This window comes from Elephas maximus, chromosome 24 (assembly GCF_024166365.1).
Source record: "Elephas maximus indicus isolate mEleMax1 chromosome 24, mEleMax1 primary haplotype, whole genome shotgun sequence".
Lineage (NCBI taxonomy): Eukaryota > Metazoa > Chordata > Mammalia > Proboscidea > Elephantidae > Elephas > Elephas maximus.
This window is the reverse complement of record NC_064842.1, coordinates 57256293-57268215: the sequence shown is the minus strand read 5'-3', so window position 1 is coordinate 57268215 and position 11923 is coordinate 57256293. Positions and strand designations below refer to the sequence as shown.

General features: G+C 37.9%; 1 pseudogene; it reads right to left on the bottom strand.

Annotated features, from left to right (window-relative positions):
- Positions 1–10335: 10335 nt before the first annotated feature.
- LOC126066781 (60S ribosomal protein L11-like) lies at positions 10336–10871 on the bottom strand (annotated as a pseudogene).
- Positions 10872–11923: the final 1052 nt, after the last annotated feature.

The following is an 11923-nucleotide window of genomic DNA, read 5'->3' as shown; positions in this document are numbered from 1 at the left end:
TTTAGACTAAACTCTGCATCATTAACATAACTGCCAATAATTCTGCCTCATTAATGCCACTGAGATAGAATTGACAACATACAGGAAAATCAAATCAGATGACAAAATGGTGGATGATCACACAATACTGGGAATCATGGCTTAGCCAAGTTGACACACGATTGGGGGCACAATTGAATCCATAACCGTTTCAATAATTTGCTGATACAATCTTACAGAACTCACAAAAAGTGCTATTTTATGATTACAGTTTTGTTGCAGGAAAATGGATACAAATAAAGAGACATAGGGCAAAGTCTGGAAGGGTTTCCAACATGAAACTACCCTCTCCCATGCATGAATATCTTTCACCAACCAGTAAGCCCATGGAACTTCAGTCTCCAGAGCTTTTACCAGAAGTCTCATCATGTAATGCAAACTCCAACCTGTCTCTCCTGAGATTGGTCATTATCATGAGGTGATCATAAGATATTATGTGACAGGTCTGTCTGGCCTGGCCAGCCCTCATCCTAGAGTCACCGCATCACTTCACCTAACCTGTTAGTTAGGTGTGATCTGGACACTTAGGTTCCAAGGCATTTTTTTTAGAGATTATCTATCAGGAACTGAGATCAGAGACAAGGTAGGGTTAAATTCTAAACCCCAAACTAAGGCTGAAATTCTTTATTGAATAAATATTTTCCATGTAATAACTTAAACTTTTTTTTGATTATTTAACACCATTGGGAGGTTTTCATTAAAGTTTAGCCACTGACTTAGCTATTTCCTCCATAGATTATTTATCTATTATCTATTCCTTTACATCTAAACTTAGTAAAAATGAAATAAAATTTAGTCAGGTGCCCAGGCACAGCTTAACTGCGTACTAAACACATGAATGACTCTCTGTTCAGGTCCTCACAGGGCAGCATCAAGGTGTAAGCCAGCTTTCATTCCTTCCTGGAGGCCAGAGTTCTCTTTCAAGCTTACATGTTAGTTGGCATAATTTGGCTGCATTGTGAAACTATGTGTTGATCACCCACCATATTTCAGGCATCAGCTTTAAAGTGTGGATAAAAGTGTATTAAGACACAGTGTTTATACTTGAAGAGATCAGTGTCTTTTACAAAATCAATAATTGTATTAATCTTATCATACAACAGCTTGTAGATACCCTAAAATCCTAAACAAGGTTTTTGACAAAAATTCTGAGAAAATATGTACTTTGTTAATTGTAGAAGCTCAATAAATATTTATTGATGAACTGGTGTATTCTATCTTTGTTATCCACATTATCACCATCACCATTGTTTCTTAAGCATCTACTATAGGAAATGCTCTAAGCACAACAATAGTGTCATTTTCTTGGCTTATGAAATAGCAGAATAACTTTAATATTTTTTAAAAAATTCAAAATAAATATTTACTGATCCGCTAATGTCAAATGAGCTTCTTAAAAATCTAAATGTGCAGTGAAACATGAGAAATTAGTGTAACAGAAATATATTTATTGTGAGTAGATACAATTCAAATCGGGCAGCATCAAACTGAAAGTATTGGGAAGGTGCTCTGAAAAGGGGATAGTGAAAGAAGGTTTTATAGCTGGGGCCTGGGCAGGGTAGTCTCCTGAAGATCATTGTAAATTCCTTTCAAGTTGGTTTCTAAGGAAATAGATTCAGAGCACATGCAAGGTTTCAAGGCCAGTCAATTGTAAAACCAGTCATTAAGGACATGCCATATATCAAAGGACATGTGGAAATTTAATCATCAAGGAATTTTGCTGTAAGGGAGGGTTTTTTTTTTCCCTGACTTCTAGGTGATCTCTTTCAGCTAAGGCCCAGCACAGTCTGTTTAGGGTTTTAGGGTATCTACAAGCCATTCTATGATAATATTAACACAATTAATGATTTTATGAAAGACTCTGTCTGATCTTCAAGTATGGGCACTGTGTCTTAAAACATTTTTATCCACATTTTACAGCTGATGCCTGAAATATGGTGGATGAGCAACACATAGTTTCACAAGAAACCAAAGTATGCCAACTACCTTGTAAGCTTGGAAGAGAACTCTGGCCTCCAGAAAGGAATGAAAGCTGGCTTACACCTTGATGCTGCCCTGTGAGGACCTGAACAGGGAGTCATCTGTCTGGTCCATAGCTAAGCTGTGCCTGGACTCCTGACCAAAAAAACCTGGGAGATAATAAATGTATACTGTTTTAAGCCAATGAGTTTATGCTAATTTTTTACAAGGCAATATATGAGGTTAGCAACAATATTTTAGTGGCTTCTATGGTATACCGATTATCTGAGTGGAGATAACGTGTTGACCCACAGTGCACACATAATGGGAACTAAAACTTTGTTATTTTAAAGTTTTGACTTTTTTTTTTTTCAACCTACATCTTAAATGAATTTATTCTATCTGATACAAATTTGGCACTGGAAAGCAAGTGATGTAATAGCACTTACTCTCTCTGTCTCTCTGCTATATATATATATATGTATATATGTATATATTGCATTACTTTAAGGGTTTTACTAAGGTGGTAAGGAAATTCTTATGAGAGGCTTATTTTTGTTTGCCATCAAGTTGATTTTCAACTCTTAATGAACCCATGTGACAGAGTAGAACGCTCCATAGGTTTTCCTAGGCTGTAATCTTTATGGGAGCAGATCATCAGGTCTTTCTCTTATACAGGCACTGGGTCTTTTCCTATACAGTCACTGGGTGGGCTCAAACCACCAAACTTCTGTTAGCAGCTGAGTGCTTAACAATTGCACCACCAGGGCTTATCCATTTTAAGAATGGAGAAACACATAATAAAATTGTCAGAAGTGATTTTTGCTGTGTGGTTGGTTTATCTTTTGACCAAGCAATTTTAGGAAAAGAGTTTGGGAATCAATGTGTCCATAATGTGTGTTGGTTAATTGTTTACTGCTTTTGGGAAGATACTATAAGAAAGAGATGGATTGAGAAAATAATTGGTCAAGTCCAAATTCAGGGCACCTGTTTTAGGGAAAGACTCTCTCTCTGTCCACTCTGGGGGAAAATCTTTGTCTCAGCTCCCGTGGCATTCCTTGGAGATCTTCATGTAACATGACTCTTCCCTTCTGTTCATGCGATGCATCTCTGTGCCTAATCTGTTCTTTTTATCTCTCAAAGGTGATTGGCTTAAAACACACCCTACACTGATATGGCTTCATTAACAAGGAAAGCCCTGTTCCCAAATGGGATTACATCCACAAATATAGGCAGTTAGGATTTGCAACACATATTTTGGGGGACTTGATTCAGTCCATAGCAGTGGTAAAAACAGTTAACACATTCAGCTGCTAACTGAAAGACTGAAAGTTGGAGTCCACTCAGAGGCACCTCAGAAGAAAGGCCTAGCAATCTACTTCCAAAAAATCAGTCATTGAAAATCCTATGGAGCACAGTTCTACTCTGACACACGTGGATCAGGGTCAACTGGACCGATGGCAAATGGTTGTTTGTTTGTTTCTTTCTTTCTTTTTATCTTGGGATGCATAACCAGGGATCAAAGAGATCAAAAGAAGCAGACCTACTTCTAGAGAGCGGAAGCAGATCCTAATGGAGTTAAATTCATTTCACACAATATAGAGTCTTTTTGCCACTTCTGCCCATGGAATTTAAAAATTACTGTGCCAATAACTTCTGTGCATTTTCCTTTCTTTCATGTATTTTTATGGTTGTGTTTTTGTTCTATCATTATAGGCTTGTTTGAATAGTATACAATTTTCTGATATATTTCTGTATCAAAGCGGCCATAATATCTGGACCTCATGTAGTAATTAACTCTAATCACTTTAGAGATCATGGACTCTGAGAGTGGCCTTGACTGTATGGAACTTTGGAATTACCTCCCTTTGGGATAGAGTGAATGTATTATGCTGTGGAAGGAAAAGTGAACCAAACATATGATGACCAGAGAGTGGACTGTCTAGATAGTAATGCTGTTCACTAAATATTTCTGTCTCTGTGGTCTGGACTTACAGTAGGCTTGTGCTTCCTAGCTCACTGTAGTTAGGTGTAGTTATGTAAATACTTCTGGCTAATGATCTATGGGCAGAAGTGACATGTGCCGTTTGGGGGCAGAGCATTTAATTGACAGTGCAAGACATTCCAGAATCATTGTAACTCCCTGTCTTAGTTATCTAGTGCTGCTATAACAGAAATACCAAAAGTGGATGGCTTTAACAAACAGAAATTGATTCTGTCACAGTTTAGGAAACTGGATGTCCAAATTCAGGCTGTCAGCTCCAGGGCAAGGCTTTTTTCTCTGTCATTTCTGGGGGAAGGTCCTTTTCATCAATCTTTCCCTAGTCTAGGAGCTTCTCAGTGCAGGGGTCCCGGGTCGAAAGGATGTACACTCTCTAATCCTGGCATTTCTTTCTTGGTGGTATGAGTTTTCCCTCTTCTCTTTTTTAATCTCAAAAGAGATTGACTAAGATATAACATAATTCTGTAGAATGAGTCCTGCCTCATTAACATAACTGCCTCTAACCCTGCCTTACTAACATCTTAAAGGTTAGGATTTGCAATACATAGAATAATCACATCAGATCACAAAACGGTGGACAACCACAAAATACTGTGAATCATGGCCTAGCCAACTTGATATATACTTTTGGGGGACACAATTCAATCCATGACATTCTCCAACGTCAGAGGGAAACATAGTGTACTTGTATTTTCAGTAGGAATTGGAAAATTCTAAGAGGAGAGATAATAAATAAAACCAACAAATTCTTAATCAGGCATGATGGACATGTAGGACAGTAGGTAGGAAGAAAGATTAGAAAAAATGAGGAAAAGAAAAGAAAAAAAATTAAAAACAAAGAGAATGCTTTTAGAGTAAGGGGAGAAGAAGTGGGAAGAAGTAAGACAATCTTTCCAGCTACTGTGAGCAGTTGTAATGCTGGCTCCATGAGCCTGGAACCCAAGGTGACTATGAGGAACCGAGCCCATATCATGCCCCTCAATAGGTATGTATTCCAAACCAAAATAATTTTGTTTTTCATTTATACCACTGATATTTGGGAACTACTTCTTATCACAACATAACCTTAAAAAAACTTACTCATCTGAATAACACAGAAAGTCTCAGTTAATCGCCAAATTACATCTTTTTGGAAAAGATAACAGGGAATCTAAGAGGTGGTAGTGGTGGTGGTGGTGGTGGGGGTTTACTGTCTAGTAGATTCTGACTCATAGCAACTTTATCTAGCAAAATAGAACTGCATCATAGGATTTTCTAGGCTTTACTGTCAGTTGGTTGTACTGTGGTGGCTTGTGTTGCTGTGATACTGGAAGCTTTTCACTGGTATTTCAAATACCAGCAGAGCCACCCCTGGTGGACAGGTTTCACCTGAGCTTCAAGAGTAAGACAGACAAAGACGAAGGACCTGGCAGTCTACTTCTAAAAAAACTGGCAAGTGAAAACATCTTTAAACATATGAATAGCAGTGAAACATTGATATGGTGCTGGAAGATGAGCCTCTCAAGTCAGAAGGCACTCAAAATATGTTTGGGGAAGAGCTATCTCCTCAAACTAAAGTCAACATTTTTTGATGCAGATGGAGTCAAGTTTTGGGGACCTTCATTTGCTGATATGGCATGACTCAAAATGAGAAGAAAGAGCTCCATTAATAATCAGAACATGGAATGTATGAAGTACAAATCTAGGAAAATTGGAAGCCATCAAAAATAAGATGGAATGCATAAACATTGATATCCTAGGCTTTAGTGAGCTTAAAAGGACTGGTATTGGCCATTTTGAATCAGACAATTATATGGTGTACTATGCCAGGAATGACAAATGGAGGGGGAATGGTGACACCTTCATCAACAAAAAGAACATTTTAAGATCTATCTTGAAGTACAAAACTGTAAGTGATAGGATAAAATCCACATGCCTACAAGGAAGGCCAGTTAATATGACTATTATTCAAATTTACCAACCAATCACTAAGGCCAAAGATGAAGAAATTGAAGATTTTTACTAACTTCTGCAGTCCAAATTTGTCAAATATGCAATCAAGATGCATTGATAATTATTGGTGATTGGAGTGTGAAAGTTGAAAACAAAGAAGAAGGAACAGTAGTTGAAAAATATGGCCTTAGCAAAAGAAACAACATTGGAGATTGCATGATAGAACTGTGCAAGACCAACAAGTTCTTCATTGCAAATCCTTTTTTTCACCAATACAAACGGTGACTACACACGTGGACCTCACTGGATGGAAAATGCAGGAATCAAATCAAATGTATCTATGGAAAGAAACAATGGAAAGCTCAACATCATCTGTCAGAACAAGACCGGGGCTGACAGCAGAACAGACACTCAATTGCTCATATGCAAATTCAAGTTGAAGCTGAAGAAAATTAAAATAAGCCCAAGAGAACCAAAATACTACCTTGACTGTATCTTACCTGAATTTAGAGGCAATTGCAAGAATAGATTTGACACATTGAACACTAATGACTGAAGACCAGATGAGTTGTGGGAGGACATCATATATGAAGAAAGCAGAAGTTCATTAAAAAACGGAAAAGAAAGAAAAGGCCAAAATGGATATCAGAAGAGACTCTGAAACTTGCCCTTGAAAGTACAGTAGCTAAAGTGAATGGAAGAAATGATGAAGTAAAAAAGCTGAACGGAAGATTTCAAAGGGCAGCTCAAGAAGGCAACGTAAAATATTGTAATGAAATGTGCGAAGATCTGGAGTTTGAAAATCAAAAGAGAAGAACACATGCAACCTTTCTCAACCTGAAAGAAGTGAAGAAACTCTTCAAGCCTTGAGTTGTAATTCTGAAGGATTCTATAGGCAGAATATTGAATGACACAGGAAGCATCAAAAGAAGACAGAAGGAATGTACAGTCACTATACTAAGAAGAATTGGTCAAAGTTCAACCATTTTAGGAGGTAGCACATGATCAAGAACTGATGTTATTGAAAGAAGTCCAAGCTACACTGAAGACACTGGTGAAAAACAGGGCTCTGGGAACTTACGGAATACCAGTTGAGTGAAATTTTGCTGAAGATCATTCGAAAGTGGTTACGACGGGACATCGACAGGGAACTACCAGAAATTCAAGCTAAATTCAGAAGACAACATGGAACAAGGGACATCATTGCTGATGTCAGGTGGATCCTGGCTGAAAGCAGAGAATACAAAAAGATGTTTACTTGTGTTTTATTGACTATGCACAGGTATTAGACTGTGTAGATCATAACAAATTATGGATAACACTGCAAAGAATGGGAATTCCAGAACACTAAATTGTGCTCCTGTGGAACCTGTACATAGATCAAGAGGTAGTCATTTGAAGAGAACAATGAGATACGGTGTGGTTTAAAATCAACAAAGGTGTGGGTCAGGGTTTATATCCTTTCACCATACTTATTGAATCTGTACACTGATCAAATTATCCAAGAAGCTGGGCTATGTGAAAAAACATATGGCATTAGGCTTGGTGGAAGACTCATTAATAACAATCTGTGATATGCAGATGACACAACCTTGCTTGCTGAAATGGAAGAGGACTTGAAGCACTTACTGATGAAGATCAAAGACTACAGACTTCAGTATGGATTACACATCAGCATAAAGAAAACAAAACTCCTCACAACTGGACCAATAAGCAACATGATAAATAGAGACAAAATTGAAGTTGTCAAGGATTTAATTTTACTTGGATCCACAATCAACACCCATGAAAGCAGCAGTCAGGAAATCAAGTAACTTATTGCATTGGGTAAATCTGTTGCAAAAGACATATTAAAGAGTTAAAAAGAAAAGATATAACTTTAAGGACTAAGGTCGCCTGATCCAAGCCATGATATTTTCCATCGCCTCATACGCATGTGAAAGCTGGACAATGAATAAGGAAGACTGAAGAAGAATTGATGGTTTTGAATTATGGTGTTGGCAAAGATTACTGAATACTCCATGGAATGCCAGAAGAATGAACAAGTCTGTCTTGGAAGAAGTATAGCCAGAGTGTTCCTTGGAAGCAAAGAAGGCGAGACTTCGTCTCACATACTTTGGACATGTTAGAAGGAGGGACCAGTCTCTGGAGAAAGACATCATGCTTGGTTAAATAGAAGATCAGTGAAAAAGAGGAAGACCATCAATGAGAAGGGTTGACACAGTGGTTGCAACAATGGGCGCAGACGTAACAATGATTACGAAGATGGTGCACAACTGGGCAGTATTCCATTGTACATAGGGTTGCTATGAGTTGGAAGAACCAACCTTTCAGTTAGGAGTGGAGTGTTTAATGATTGTGCCAGGAGGACTCATACTGATGTCCAGAATATAATTTTGATATTTAATTTCAAAGTTGTTTTCACAAGAAATTATTGTCGTCATCCTGTTGTTAAATGTTTTATAGTGAGATAGCTTTTAAGTATTGTCACAATTAAATGAAGGGGAAGCTAGTGGGGGCAAAATTAACATACAAACTGCTTGTTGATGTAATTGACTCTACATAGAATGTTAAGAAAGTTTAGCTCTAAATATTCCATTTTAACTGCAATTTATGTTGAAATGCTGAAAGTTAAAATTACATGTTTTGAATGAATTCACCTGTGAATTACATCTCCTACTCATAGGAAATGTTTCAACAATGTATAAAAGAAAAAAATTACATGACTATTCACTGTAAATTTACTTCTACTAAGAAAACCTTAATTGTGCCAACAGTTTTATCGTGATGTGGTTGTGATGAAGAGCTAACATAGCATCATTTTATTTGTCACCAGAGGAAAATCTGTCCCATCAGGGAGTTTAAAGGCAAAAAAATAAAAATAAATATATTTCCTTTCACTTAAAGGACAGATCATTATAGTTCAGTTGAAATAATTCTTGCATTAATTTCATTTTTACCAGGTAAATGCTTCCAAAGAGTAGAACTGCCCATTTGGTTTCCAAGGAGGACCTGGTAGATTTGAACTGCTGACCTCTTGGTTAGCAGCTGTAGCCCTTAACCACTACACCACCACGATTTCCAAATTAAGTGTAGTTTACCCTAAAACTATTATGTTTATCATGTTGCAACTTAAAAGCAATGTGGTTCTCTGCAGGAGGAGTTCTATTTGCTAGGCCTGTCTTTGTCACTATCAAGCTTAGTGACCTTGAGAAAGAAATTGAACCTCTTTTTCTTCTTTTAAGTCTTTGCTGAATGGGAATAATAACTCATGGGGATATTGTGGCTTGTAAATAATTTTTTTCTAGGTATGCAAGGAGAATGACCAGTTATACCAGATATTTCATTAGTTTGAAGAAATGGATTCCGGGCTAAAAAAACAGGCTATAAATGACTTGTGGTTTTACAAGTGGTGCAGGACCAGGTGAGGAAATAAATATAAAGTGGCAACATCACAGACAGGTCAACCACATCCTGAACTCCAACTGCACCTTGAGCTGCAGGTTGGAACATAGTGAAATTGTCTTCTCAGATACATTTGGGCATCACTAAAAACGGGGATACTAGAGAAAATCAAAGCAAACAAATATTACACTGTATATGATGAAGAAATGTGGATGGGAGTGTCGTGGATTGAATTACGTCCCCCCAAAAATGTGTGTATCAATTGGGCTGGGCCATGATTCTCGGTATTGTGCAATTTTCCTATATGTTGCAAATCCTGCCTCTACGATGCTAACGAAGGAGGATGGGTGGCAGTTGTGTTAGTGAGGCAGGACTGAATCTACAAGACTGGATTGTGTCTCTCTGCTTGCTTCTGTCTTTTATATCTCAAAAGAGATTGGCTCAAATTGTAGATTAATCATGTAGACTGAGTCTACATAACTGCCACTAATCCTATCTCATTAACATCATAGAGATAGGATTTACAACACTTAGATGACATCAGATGACAAAATGATGGATAATTACACAATACTGGGAATCATGACCTAGCCAAATTGCCAGATATTTTGGGAGGACACAATTCAATCCATAACAAGATGCTTCTCACTTAGGGAAATAAATTATTGCTGACAGGGCAAATAGCCAAAAATATACTACAAAAGTCTCCATATAGTGAATATAATGTGCAGTTGGATAGAGTTTGCTAGGCAAAGAGGATGAGAACTTAGAATACTTTAGATTTAGATTTGCACTTAAACGAGAAGTAATGGTGTGTAATGTTTTACTATTTTGGAAGAAAGCTCTCATAGTTACGCAAATTGTTGAAAACAATGTCATAAAATGGAGGTACCCACAGCTCAAAAAGTCATGTACCTAGGATTAAATGAAGTGGAAATCTTTTTTTTTTTACATATCACTGAAAACTTTTTATTGGCCTTTTGGATAGAAATGGAAATTTATTTGCCAGTAAGGATGATGCCATCATACTTCTGCCAGAACCAGTGCATGCCTCCTCTATGCTGGTTCTGTGTTTAGCCACAATGCAGCCAATCCTGCGTTTCTTGTCTGTCATGCTGAAACCTGTCCTACCCAGCACCACAGAGAGATCCAGGCCTTAGATACCGATGTTAGGGTCATATTTGATCTCCAGATAGATGCGTTCCTGAATCCCAAAACCAAAGTTTCCAGTATCTGAGAAGTTATTTTTTCTTAACTCATACTCGCCCACCTTTAGACCTTTCTCCAAGATTTCCTCTGCCTTGGCCCCATGGACTGTGCAGTGGACAGCAATTTTTTCATTTCTCCTAATGCCAAAGAACCTGATGGTGTATCTAGCTTTGGAGAACTCAGGGGTCTGGCCTGTGAGCTGCTCCAACACCTTGGCTATGGGGGTCAGTCTGTCTGCACTCTCCCCCACAGAGATGCTGAGCCAGAGCTTGTGGATACGAAGTTCCCGCATGGGGTTCTCTTTTTCACTTTGACCCTGTGCCATGATGGAGAAAAGGAAAAAAAAAAAGAAAGAAAGCATGAAATGGAAGTCTTTAAGTATAAATTTTACCCAAATGAATGAGAAGAGTAAATTTAGGAGTGCAAGAAAAGAAGCTGAGAGTGATTATAATAGTAGTACCTATGTTTTTGTTGTCAAGTGCTGTCAAGTTGGCTTCGGCTCATAGTGACCTTATGTATAATAGAATGAAATGTTTCCTGGTCCTGTGCTGTCTTCAAGATTGTTGCTATATTTGAATCCATTGCTTTGGCTATTGTGTCAATCCATCTCATGGAAGATTTCCCCAGTTTTTGCTGATGCCCTAGCAAACATGATGCCCTTTTATCTTGTAATACCTATAAGATAAAATAATTTCCCTTTACAGAGATGTGGAACTTGGAAGTCAGGAGAAGGCTCTCTGGAGTTACATTGCTTGGATGTCCACCTTGGCTCTGCCACATACTTGCAGACTAAGACTCTTGCCAATCACTTAGCCTCTCTGAGCTTCCATTTCCTCACCTATAAACCCAAAACCAACCAACCCATTGCCATTGAGTCAATGCTGACTCATAGTGACCCCACAGGACAGAGTAGAACTTCCCCATAGGATTTCCAAGGCTGCAAATCTTTACAGAAGCAGGCTGTCATATCTTTCTCCCATGGAATGGCTGGTGGGTTTGAACTACTGACCTTTCAGTTAGTAGCCAAGCACTTAACCACTGTGTCACCAGGGCCTTTTTTCAACTATAAAACAAAGGCAAACATGTGACCTATTTTATAACATTGTCATACGAATTAAATTGGCTAACATATTTTGAGAATTTAGCACATAGCAAGTTCTCAAAATATGTTACCCAAGTACTATATTAAACTCTTTACATAAATAGTAAAAAAAAAAATTTTTTTTTGAAATATCACCCAATGTGCTTTTCTTTCTCGTTAAGTTATTTTTTTTCAGAGAGGGTAGTTAGGGATGTAGGGTGTATGTTGGTTATTTGGTCCTTTCACCATTAAGACCAAGCCAACAGGAAGGGTGAAGGGGATAGAAGAAACTGCCT